The sequence below is a fragment of the Sceloporus undulatus genome, chromosome 2 (assembly GCF_019175285.1).
Source record: "Sceloporus undulatus isolate JIND9_A2432 ecotype Alabama chromosome 2, SceUnd_v1.1, whole genome shotgun sequence".
Taxonomy (NCBI): Eukaryota; Metazoa; Chordata; class Lepidosauria; order Squamata; family Phrynosomatidae; genus Sceloporus; species Sceloporus undulatus.
In genome coordinates this window covers 12,645,940-12,659,777 of record NC_056523.1, presented here as the reverse complement: position 1 = coordinate 12,659,777, position 13,838 = coordinate 12,645,940, and positions in this window count along the sequence as shown.

Sequence of the window (13,838 nt, the reverse complement as noted above, 5' to 3'; positions counted from 1 at the left end):
CAGAAATAATCCAGTTTGAGAGCACTTTAACTGCCTTGGCTCAATGTTAGGGAATTCTGGGAACTGTAGTTTTGAGAGACATTTGGACTTCTCTGTCAGAGAGCTCTGGTGCCACAACAAACTACAATTCCCAGGATTGCCTAGAACTGAGCCAGGGCCATTAAAGCGGTTTCAGATCGGATTATTTCTGCAGTATGTTTTGGACCTATGTTTCTCAGTTCAAGTCTATCTAAATGCATGCTCCAACCTCTTTCCCACAGTCAGCCTCAAAGGTGCCATATGAGCACATTGCATGCCAATATTGATCCAAACTAACACAACTGTGTTTCTGAATTAAAATCCATGCAGTCTCAAAGGTTCCCAAGATACCTTTGCAGACTGACATTAAACCAGACTAACACAATTATGTCTCTGAATTCAACCCCACATAAGATCATGCTATACAACCTTTTTCCCACAGTGAGCCTCAAAGGTGCTACAAGGGCCCTTTGCCTACTTTTGAGAAGAACTCTCTAGCAGGAGGCCCTTTCCTGGACTACAGAGCCCACTTTCCTCAGGTGCATGGGAGGTCCAATGACCATTGCAGAGGATCTGAATCACCAAAGGAAATGAACCCCAGAACTGCAGTTTAGGCTGCATTTGCACTGCAGAAATAATCTAGTTTCAAACTACTTTAACTACCCTGGCTCCATGCTCTGGAAGTCTAGGAACTGGAGTTTGTTGTGGCATCAGAGCACAGCAAACGACAAACTACACTTTCCAGAATCCCAGCACATGGAGCCAGGGCACTTCAAGTAGTGTCAAACCGGATGATTTTTGCAGTGTGGATGCAGCCTTAGAAATTACCTTTTTACCCTTGCATTTCAGAGCAACAGCCTCTTGACTGGGAAAAGCCCATGAAATTCATGGCACTAAAAGGCACACAACACACAACATTGGCTGTTTTAAAATTTAAAATTCAAATTGAAAACTTTTTCCCCCTAAAACTTTTGGAATTTCAGATCAGTGATCAAGATTTTTTAAACTATCATTGAGTATCTGTTTTATTATGTATTTTGTGTTTGTGTGGCTTTTCTTGCTTGCTTTGTTGCACTGTCGTTTACTATTGCATTTTTAAGCACTGCATTTTGAGGACCCGTATCCCAGTATTGCATTTTAGTATTTTTTATATGGAAGTAGTTACAAATGTTTTGGTGTTCCAGATGGCTTCTTCTGTTCCAAAGTACCATGTACATACCTTTTGAGGTATTGATATGGGGTATAATTTTCTTCACTCCCCATGTAATAAAAATTGTTACAATTGAAATATTGTGATACAAATATCCATTTTTTCATTGCACCTTCATGGATAAAGCTAAGTCAAGTTTTACATCTGCCTTGCTTCATTCTGCCAAGAGATATCCAAATAATTTCCCTATTCAGTGTACCCCCCTCCACTCCCTAATGGAAACTAGGGCTAACACATGGAAGGACTAACAGCGGTGTTAGTATGGAAAGAGTAGCAGCAGTGTTTAAAAAGCCCAAAAGTGTATTAGCAAAAACTTCCAAGTTGAGTGGATAAGAAAAAGAGATGGGATGAATCTACTTGCATAGAAAAAAGAAACATTTAGGGCATTTTAAAAAGACCAAACAAGTTTTGGGGTAATGGAAAGAAGGTTGGAGAAGCACCTTGAGGTTTGAGTTATGTGGATCGACTGACAACACTCCAATAACATTGTATATAGAGTGAAAAACAATGGCCTGCAAAGTCAAGACAGTTAACATGTGTTTTCATGTTGGGGGACATAGCTGTAAGTGCAGTAGTCAAAATGCTTACCTCCAAGTATTTATTCAATTTATATAATTGCTTATCCAAGTACATGTACTTTTGATAAAGTGTCCTAATAAATTTTATCATTTTCAACTTTGAAAATGGCTTCTTGCCATTCTTACAACCTTCATGATTAAGAATAATGTTCGTTCCCAAGAAGTCTGGTTTTAAAAAATAAAAAAGGAAAAAGGCCTTTCATTGCATACTACTAAGAAATTAACTAAGAATAGAGACTTGTATGTTAAATAATTATTCAGTATACTCTTCTTTATCAATCAGCTTGGCTATGATCTCTTCTTCATCCCTTTGTCTCCTCTTCATTTTTATATGGAGAGGTAATACAGATTAATTAAGATTCTACAAACTGATAAACTCTGTTGATACCAATATACATTTTGATTTGGAATACACTAAATCAGAGGTCCACCTTTTGGATTTAAGGGTTTAAAAAAGAAGATGATCATCTTATCACACCAATGTGCAGGAAACCTACAGATGTAAATACAAACTTATTTGAAGTTTGATAGCTGCCATCCCTGACCTATGAAAAATTACCTCCCATATGGACAGTTTATGTGGTGAAGCGACACTGTTCTAAGGAGGAACAATTCATGATGGAATCAGATCTATTAAACAAACAGTTAAGGGCTAGAGGTTACCCACAACCTGTTATAGATAATGGATATCCTAAAACTGCATGTAGGTCTCGCTCAGCACTTTTGAAGAAACAGGATAGACCCCCCCATTGTATAATTACCCCTGTGGCCATTGTGCATACTGTAAATACACAACCACAATGAAAGGATTTAACCATTTTGCAGTCCCAAATGGTATTAAATGACCCATTCCAGTACTTGTAAAAGCATTTTTGTAATCTATGAAATCCAATGTAAATGCAAGAAAATATATACAAGAATAACAACGAGATCTATCAAACAAAGAATAGCTGAACGGCTGTCCAATTTGAGAAATAAAGTGTCTTATTTAAAAATTTGGAACAAATGGCTAAAAATAATTGTAATATTGTATCAACTAGATAGAACAGAGTTGAGTACTTTATGGCCATCTTGCATCATTGGCTCTCTTTGATGATGTGATTTCAAAATTCATAAATAAGAACTTAATGTAGTCTCAGTAAGTGTCCACTTTTTTGAAAGTCCAGACTGCAACTCCCAAAATCTCTGGTAACAGTTATGTATATGATAATATGAATAACAGCTATTTGTTTTTTAAGAACGTATGTTTTTAGAGATGGCTTATGTGATGTCCCTATACTCCAACTATAACAATTGTACTTTTATTCATTTTACAATAGCCTCTAAGGAAGGCCATTTTGTGACATGACTGAATTGCTTTGGCCTTTTAAGATAATAAACTTGTGGACCATCAACAGCATGTGGGACTTTGAACAGCAATGAACATATGGCTCTGTGTAAGCTAATAGTTAATACTGGGCAGAAGATCTCCCTGCCCCATTCTTTTCCCAAATTCACAGGAGTGTAAGTTAAGAGCTTTTGCCAAAGCTGAAGAGGAAAGGGCTGTGGAGAATAAGTGGTTAAAAACCCCTAGAAATTTATTATCCTGCATCCACCGCTTCTGGGAAAAGATCAGATGCTCCTCTTTATACCTGAAAACTACACATCTAAATAAGCAACAGTAGGAGTCTGCAAACCTCTTCCACATCTCCCTCGCCCCAAAATCTAACAACTCTGGAAAGTAAGAGAGTTGGTGCACATGGCTTTGAAAGCTGCACAGATCACAAACTATCCTATTTTAAAAAACATCTGTCTTCATACTTCATTTTCCCCCTCTTTTAACCCCCTGTTAAATGCAAACCAAATAATTAACTTCTGTGTGTAACTTTATGGTGTACTACTAATCCCCTTTATGCTGAGTTAACAAACAAAGCAGTCTTTATCTGATAGAAGAATGTTCTACATTTCATCTTCTGTCTTGGTTCTACCTCTGAAAAGCCTGGCGGAGATCTTTGAACATTCCTGCCCTCCCTTGTTTCCCTATCTTTCAAAAAAGTGTCCCCTTATTGGTTAATTTGAACAGGTTATTAATTATTATAATTTTGACCTATTGGTCTGATCCTCTCTCCCACCTTTAATTTTGCTGTGTTGTTTAAAACACCCTTCTTTCTAGCATACCCTTCCTCTATCTTTCCACTTGGAACATCTACATCCTGCCATGTGGCCCTCAGGCGATAAAGAGTTTCTTATCAGCTACTGTGCCCTGCTCTGACTCATCTTCCATCCCCCCTCTGGCATGGGGGAAAAGTTGCAGGGTTTTATATTTAATTGTTTTATATAATGAGTTTCTCACATAATTGCCAGGCATTGATATAAAAATTGTAAAATGTTCCTATTTAAATGTATACATCATACTCTTTTGTGTCAGTCTTTTAACATTCTTCCAGTCCAAAGTTTTTCTGAGTTTGCAAAGTTTGTCTAAAGGGGATCCTACTCTCCCCGCCCTCTAAAACTCCTAGCTTCCCTCTTTTTTAAGCTTTTCACTAATGCAGTCCCTTTATTATAACTCTCTGCTTTACTGTTATACCCATAAATTAAATACTATTGTCTTTTCATCTTCCTGCATTGCAACCAGACAACAAGGCAACACTTAGAACCTCCCCGTGATCTCCTTTAAGAGAGCTTCCACATTTCCCCCCTGCATTGTAGGAACATAAAATTCCCATCAGCCATCTCCCTGACCAATCTGAACCCCCATCAATGCCCTAAACCCTTTATCTTCACTATCCTCAGACCTCATGCCAATAACTACCCTGGAACAGTTTTCATAAATTCTGCTGGAGCCTCTACCTAGACATTTTGCAGCAACTGTGGTGTGTGGCCTGGAGCAGGGGACAGAACACATATATCTCCAGGGGGCATAGTGTTGTGGGGGTCACAGCTACTAACTTCTTACCTACCTTGTCTGTAAAATCAGAGAATAGGTATATATGCATGGGTGAGATCAAAAACAAGTGTACTCTGTATGTTTTCAAAATGATGGCACAGATATGGTATAGAAAAGCCGCATTCTATCTCAAAACGAACAGTTGTATGAGGAAAAACAAAAGTCCTGTAAAATGCAAACACAAATTGCTGCGGAAATGGAACAGGCCCTTATCTCCCTACCATTCCTTAACTGGGCTGGAAGATGCCGAAACACAGGACGATCAACAGTATTCACAACTGCGCCAGGATAGGGGACAGCTTGCCTCATTATTTCCCCCTTCAAAGTTGTGAAATATATACAAAATGGCATTACTGAAAAATTCTTTTTGATTCTCTCAAAGACACATCTCGAGGGAAGGAGGTGGCCCTCTTTCCCTATCCAAATGGGAGCCTAATACCATTTAAAAAAGGGTGGTGGGGCATGTACAGACAAGACACCCTCCCACTCCAAATCCATCCTTGCGCAGACAAAATAGCCTCTGTTTGTGAGTTGTGTACTGGTGTGAAAAATGGAAAGCCTGCAGTGGACTGGAAATCATCTCCTGAAAGCAACAAACTGGCTCCAACAAAATGGTTATGAGCCCAGCATGCACCTTCCTCACACCAAAATAAACACTTCTGCAAAAGAAAAAAAGATAGTTGCCACTTCCCAAAATTAAAAATCCTGCCATGGCAGTGAGGTAGAAGATTTTTAAAGTTTCATATTTAGTATGCATATAAATGTAGTTTGTAGAAATAAAGGTACATGACATGCATTGAAAGGAATTTGAGAGGCCCAGGAATGTAAACAAAAGAGTAAGACTTCAGGCCTGAGAGATCAAAAGTGACCAAGGGCTCTAACCGGAGATCTGGAGTTTGTGGGCCATAAACCGAGGGCCATAAACCCTGGAGAAGAGATAGCTCTGCAAGGACAGATGAGGCTAAAGATAAGGCAAATGCTAGTGGGACGTGACCAAAATGTACTTTTAATGTATTCATGTATCTGCACTCTGATTGTACGAAAATCCTATATGTTAACTTTTGCTATGTCCAATGGGATATGCCAACTGGAGTCCTTTGTTTCAATGCTATATAAAGAAGCCATTTTTCCTTGTTCCGGGCTCTGGGAACTTTGCTGGAATGTGAATTCCTCCCAGGGTGACAGCTGTCTTAAATAAATTTGTGTTTGGCAAATTCATCTTTGGTCCCCTCCTATCTGATTCTGTCAGACTGAGGCCTGTTGTGAGGAAGGTGTAAGAACCTGCAGTGTGTTGGCAGTTTCTTCTACAACAGCAGCAGGGTAAGCTTTTCCTCTCGGTCATGTTTTGTAGTCTGAGTGTGGAAGAAGGTTCCCACTTTATCTCAAAATGCATGTTTGTGGAACAAGAACAAAATATGGGCGGCCCTGGTTTGCTCTGCAAGGGAGCCGTAGCGGACAAACCGCACGGCTCCATCGCAGAACAAAAAGAACCTGCAAAAAGCGGGTTCTTCTTGTGGCGCCTTTGTGACGCTGCAAGGGACCAATGGTGCACTTGCGGCATCACAAAGACGCTGGGACGTGTGGATGCTATGCTTCTGTTGCGTCAAAATGTGTGTACAGGGCGCCACCATTTTGTCGCCCCTGTCACGTGCTATGGGTGGGGCCGGTATAGACGCTACGTCCTCAGCCAACTCCTAGCATGTGATGGGGCGGCGCAAAGGCCCATTTAATCGGGCCTTGGTCTGCAAAATAGAAATGCCAAAAATGCAAAGCAGTAGAAGTTAATTTAAAGAATATGAAATTAATGATTGTGGGTATTTATACACCTATGAATAATAGAAAAAGATATTTCAAAAAAATATTGAAGGAATTAAAAGAAACAAATTATAAGAACATATTACTGATGGGTGACTTTAATGCCGTAATAGATCTCCTAGTGGATAGGATCTCAAATAAAGGGAAGAAGATATGGAAGAGTCAAGGGAGACTTCTGAATGCTTTTTTCGAAATTCTAGATGAATTTAATATGGAAGATGTTTGGAGGATGAAATATAAACAAGCCTTCTTTTCAGAAATACACGATTCTTTTTCAAGAATAGATTTATTTGTCACTACAAAAAGTCTGTTGCCCCAAATTCACTCAATGGATATATTACAGAAAATCACCTCAGACCATAATTATTAATCCATTGGAACTGAAACTAAGAACAAACAAACCAAAAAATCAAACATAATTGGAGAATAAAAGATAATATGCTGAATGCTGAATATAAATAAATAATCAAATAAAGTGAAGGAAACCCTGAAGGCATACTTCAAAGAGAATAAGACAGATGGAATAATGAATAGAATAATCTGGGATGCCAGTAAGGCGGTTATCAGGGGGACTTATACAAATTACAGATAGAAAAAGAGAGAAGAAAAAGGAGAATGAATTAAGAGAAAAATTGAAAAGGGAAGAAGAGAAATGGAAAAAAACAGGAGAAAAAGATGTAAAAGTGATGGTAAAATTGTTACAACAGCAATTTTTCTTATTAAATATGATACATGAGAAACAATATAATCAAATTTTATTATACATGATAACTACGGCGAGACTACTCTATGCAAAGACTGGGAAAATAGCAATATTCTTTTGATTGATTGATAACTGGAACATAAAAATAGGAGAAGCATATTATCCTCCCTGATCAGAGGGAAACAAAAAAAGCAAACTCAAGAAGAATGGAAAATGTTTAAAACCTATTGGAAGTCTCTGGAGAAGGATTAATTGCTTCATGTATCTTTACCACAAATATTAAGGTTATAGAGAAATATAATTGTAAGATGGTAATAGAATATTTGTAACTCTTACCTTTCTATCACATGACATATGGTTATATTAGGACAAATATTATAGATGTTAAGAGCTACAGGATAAAATAGTAAAAAAAAATCTTTGGAAAGATTTTACAGTCTCTCCAATAATTTAATCAAATATTAGAAAGAACAAAATAGTAAAGAATAAAAAATCTTCAGATGTCGAACTTCTATTTTGCTAATAACTGTGTTGACCATAACTGAATTTTTATTGAATAAATGAGAAGAGATATATTTCCTATTAGCCTTGTTAAGTCAAGAAAACAGACAATAAGTTATTCTTAATTTGGATCAATTTTGGTACCCGAAAACTTAGGTCATAATGTGTGAACTTTCAATTCAAAGTTATATGATAAAATTTGTTTTTTAAAATCTTTTTTCCCTGGTAATGGTTAATACTATAATAATCTAGTTTACGCAACTATAAAGACATCTTTCTGGTTGTATGAATAAAATTTGACTTTATCTAGTATAAAGTGGATACAGTAAATAAGACATTACAATAATTTAACTCAATTAGCTATAGGCATAGAGACCTAGAAGTAATTACCCAACGGGGAAGTTTAATTCCCTGGAAATTCCCCATAATTTTTTTATATCCGGAAATTACCCGGAAAGGCATTTTATTACCCGGAAATTGGCAACACTGCTGCAGACTGCAGCATCAGGGTGAGATCTGGGGTCCTAGGAAGTCTCCTATGTATGACATTCCACCCTGAGAAACAGGTTTGTGACACTGAAAGCCTTGCCACACCTTTGGGGAATCTCCAAGAGACACAAAAGCTGTTCCTAGTGATCAGGGGTCCCTAGATGATCTCAGGGGACCACACATGCCCCAATATCATCAAGGGAGTTTGGATGATCAAAGCAATGGGTCATGCTTCACTTCAAAATGAATATTTACATGAAAAATGGATCCTCTGTTTTGGGGGAACACACCAGTGGGGCTTCTCTATACGGAAACAGATCTTGGGGAAGGAAAGAGCCCTGGGAGCCTAGGGGGAAGGCAGCATTGGGGTGAATGCAGGGGCCCTAGGGAGAGCTGTATGCCTGTCACCGCAGGGGAGGACATGCTCCTAACTCATGGTCTTTCATTGATTAGGGTGGACTGAAATGGACCAATCAGCGATGCTCAAAAGGGTGCGATTCTTGAAAACACTCTCCTAGGGGAGGTGAAAAGGTGCTCCCACCCTCCTTCTTAGCCTCCCTGTACTTCAGAGCTGTCAAGCTGAGATCCAAACCACCTGCTGAAGAGTGAAAGACCTCTTCCCTCCTCCAAGTTCTACCAGCCTGGAAACCCTGATATCACTCCACCTTGAAAAACAGGTCTGTGACACTGAAAGCACCAGCACACCCTCAGGGAATCTCTAAGACATACAAAAGCCATTCCTAGTGGTTAGGGGTCCCGAGACGAGTTTGGAGAGGGGTCACACATACGCCGGAGTCTTGCTTTGCGCAGAGCAAATGGCCGCCGCTTGACATATTCAAACATCTGTTGAAGCTACACAGAGGGTCTGACATGGACAGGACTGGTTCCTAGTGGTCCAGGGTCCTGAGACGAGTTCGGAGACATGTCACACATACCCTGAAAACTAGGTTTTGCACAAATAAAATGGCAGTCGCTTGTCACCTTTGAACATGTCTTGCCACTACGCCGTTGATCAGGTAGGGATGTTCCTAGTGGTTGGGCAGTCTGAGATGAGTTTAGAGAGAAGTCACACATGCACCCCTAAAAACAACCTTGGGAAACCCCCCAGATGGCCGATCTTTTGGGGTTGAGGGGAGGTTCCTATGGAACCCCAAAAGTTAGCACTCCAAATCTAGAACCCCCCCTCAAAGTTGACAGTCCAAAACCTATAACCCCAAAGGTGACAACCAAAAACCTAGAACCCCCAAATGTAGCATTCCAAACCTTGGCACCCCAAGACCTAGAACCTACATATTCAGGGGGTAGAGACAAAAACCCAAAGGGGGTGGGGCTAAGACCCAAAAGGGGGTGGGGCACCTGCCACTTTTGAGTTTGACGAAAGGTGGGGTCTTAGCATTTTTAAAAGTGTGGTCTTTTATCGTTTGTTTTTGTTTGTACTTTGAGCATTTGTTATTCACTCAGATTTGGTTCTAGGGGACCTCTGTGTATGAAAAAACCCATGGCTACTCAACTCCCATTAAATGCAATGGCAGAATAAAATAGTGCTCCTCATACAGAATGGCAAAGGTTTTTCTTTTCTAGATATATATATATATACACACACAAACATAAGCACACATACATAATATACGTTTATATATTTTAAAATATAAAATATATTTATTTTATAGCAGAGGATGCTTGAATCTGTGGATAAAGAATCTGTGAATACAGAGGGCTGATTTTGTATGTTCTGATGTACTGCGCTTTGGTGGGAAGGGCATCCTAAATAAATAATTATTATTATGATTAACCTTTATTTATGAAGCGCTGTAAATTTACACAGCGCTGTACATGCAATCTGTTGCTGGTTTTGTTGGTGTTCTTTTTATTATTATTATCTACATTGTAGAAAGAATGCTGTTTGACACTACTTTAAGTACTCTAGCTCCATCCCATTGAATCCTGGGATTTGTAGTTTTCTCAAGGCACTCAGCTGTCTTTGCCAAATAGTGCTCAGTGCTTCAGAAAACTACAAATCCCAGGAATCTATGAGGGAGCCATGGCAGTTAAAGTGGTGCCAGACTGCATTACTGTGCATCTGTTTGTGATTGTGTGATATTTGTGTTTGTTTTGTTTTTAGCCTATTAGCATATTATTTTAGCATTTCATAGTGCTGTGCTTTATCATTCCTTTTTTATTGTACTTTGGGCCCTTGGTATCCGCTGGGGTTTGCTTCCAGGAGCTCCTGTGGATGACAATATCTGCAAATGGTCACGTCTCATTAAATACAAGGGCAGAATAAAATGGTGTCCCTTATTAAAAATGGCAAAATCGATTACCTGTATTATTATTATTATTATTATTATTATTATTAAACTTTATTTACAAAGTGCTGTAAACTTGCACAGCGCTGTACAGAATAAACAGAATAACTAAAATAAATAGATTAAAACCCTTCTGAAGGCGTACATTCTAGAAACAGTAATTTTAAATAGAATTAATTAATTAATTAATTAATTTGTTGTCTGCTATATTTTATTGTTTGAATGTTAAAATGCATTAATCTGTATTACGTCTAATTATTTTTGTAGAATGTATGCCATAGGCAGGTTTATTTTATCAATTTTAGTGGATTGTATCTACAGCAGTGTGAGACTGTACAGCGCTTTATAAATAAAGCTTAATAAGAATAAGAATAAGAATAAGTCAAGCATTTCTTTTGGGAATGTGTATATATCTATATCTATATCTATATGTTGAAATAGTTTAAAGCTGAGGATGCTTGAATCCGTGGATGAAGAACCTCTGGTTGCAGAAGGCTGGCTGTGCTGCCCTTTGGTGGAAAGAGTTATGAATAAATATTGTGGGTTTTGTTATTAATAATAATAAAAATAATAAAATATTTTTATATTTTCCCTCCTTTCCCGGCTGTATCTACATTGTATTAGTATCTACACTGAAAAAAATAATACAATGTGTATTAGTATCTACATTGAAGAAGGAATGCCCTTGGACACCACTTTAAGTGCTCTAGCTCCATCCTAGGGAATCCTGGGAGTTGTAGTTTTACAAAGGGCTTTAGACTTCTCTGCCAAAGGGGTACAAATCCCAGGACCCTGAAGGATAGGACCAGGGCAGTTCAAGTGCTGTCAAAGGGCCTTATTCCCACACTGCAAAGATGCTCCCTTGGAGAGTAAGGTCAATGCAATCTGAGGCCAAGTGAGGGCAAAGAGAAGGGCAAGGAGGCTTCACTGGGGCCACTGAGCATGTCCAAAGTGTTTGGGCTCTCTGAGCATGCGCAGTGGGAAGGTTCCCAAGTGGCTTCCCTGCATTTGAATACAGTACTTTGCAGAAGGGAAGGAAGAAGAGCAGAGAGGAAGAGATGTTTAAAGCGTTCTCCCTGAAGAGGGATGGCTGCCTTCCCTTCCTCCTCCCTTTGGACTGAGTTGCCTCCTTTTATCTTGTGAGTAGAAATTCATTCATTCATTCATTCATTTTATACAGTGCCATTGATGTACATGGTGCTTTACAGCATTTGTAACTACTATACTTCAACCTATACATTTGAAATTCCTTTGTATATACTTTCCAGTAGACACATTTGCAACTACTTCAGTCTATAAAATACTAAAATGCAGTACTGGGATAAAGTCTTCAAAATGCAATACTTAAAAGGCAATAGAAAACAACAATGCAGACAAGCAAGCAAACAAGGAGAAGGAGCCACAGTCACAAAATACAGAATAAAATAGGTAAAAGGTTATAGTAAATAAATAAATAAATAAATAAATCTAGAGCATTCATCTGAAAAGATTTCTATTTGGATTTGAAAATGGCCAGTGTTGTGTGTGTAAGTCTCTGGCTTAGTTCAGTCTCAGCAGATTGCTGAAGACTGTAGTGTGAGTCCCAGGACTGTCTAAAGACTCTAATAGGATGTACATTGCTGTTCTTTGCTCTTTTGTGGACACCTCTTAATCTGCCTCCCACAAACAGGTTTTGCATTTTCTTTAAATGTTCAATTACACACTGTCCCTTAGTCATCTTTTGTCTATAGATTCTTTTGACCAAAGCATTTTGGCAAAAGCTGTTAGTTGGAGTATGTAGCCTTTCAAGAGTCTCCCAAACTTCTTTTGCGGAGCCCTTATCTCTCACATCGTTTATCATGTCCCTCTCGAGCATCAAACAAGCATGCTTTTGCCTTGCTATCTCTTTCTTTGGCGGCTGCATTTGCATCGGCTGCTAGCCCCGTCTCGACTGGAGCCCATAAACCTCTTTAATCAGTAGTGACTGTGCATAAACTTCCAGGGGAGTAATTGTGGGCGTTTAACTTGCTAAACTTCAAACACTTCCATCGATCTTGTGCAGTGACTCAATTGGCAAAGTCCTTCCTGAGTTTGCACAGCTGCCTCGTTCGGGCTTTTCCAAACACAAAACACTTCACTCACGAGCTTACCAGTGCAGCGTACACAGCTTGCTCTGACGGTCGTCCACAAAACTTTCTTTCTCTCCAGGAAAGTTCAGCTTCTGTGGATGCTGGGTGTTCCAGTAACTGGCTCTGGGCCCATAAACCCTTGTTAGGGATGATGGAGTTTGCAGCTCTTCTCCTGGCTTTCACTCTCACCACCCTGGTCAGCGGAGGACAACCAGTTTGACCAGTAGCTCGCTGAGATTGGCTTGAAGATGTCTTCCATCTTCTCTGCAGTCTGCTGGTTCTTGTTCAGCTCTCAAGCACCAGTCAACACAGTAGTCTTCTTATATAAAAGATCTACTTTTATTTACTATATACACTATGCACAAAACAATTCACTACTCACAAAACTCAACTACTTATACTCCTCTATACCACAAAAGTATTGTCAAACCTTATTGCTTATATTGAGAACATTTGTTCTTGCTATTCATTATACAGTTGCCACCTCCTGGGCGTGTACTACATTATGATTGACATACCATACTTGGCTCAATCTAGCCCCTCACATCATTGCATCATACATTACTGTCCACTCAATGACTCTCAGGTGATATCAATTTCCATCTTTCACTTGTCATTGCCTCATATGTCCTTGGCTTTCAGGATCTTCTAATTACATTACTTAAAAACCCATTGTGGACAATTCAATAACTTTTGCTGTGTCATGTTACTTCAAATACATCAATCATATTATATTTCTTGTGACTATTATATCCCATGTGGCTTTTTCCTGACATGGGAAACCCCCTCTGAAGAACCTGTCAAGAAAACCCTATGATAGGTTTACCATAGGGTCGCCAGAAGTAAAAAATAAATTGACTGGCACAAAACAATAACAACAACAACAACAACAGAAGCAGACCATTATTTTCTTAATAGCTTGCATTGTGTAACACCAAAAGTATTATTTTTCAAAATCCAAAGTGGAGCTTGCCCACATCACAGGTTCCTTCTGCAAACGGTTCAGTAAAAGAACAGGATGGGGGGCACAAGAAACCGATGAAAATGGGGAGATGGCTAAATGCATTTCCATTTTGGCAAATAATCGGAGCTTGGAAAAGAACTTTGGGAAGGCTCCTCACCCGGAGATTTCCAAGCCACATGACCAGCCATGGCTGACTGAAGGATCCTGGAAGCTGTAGAAC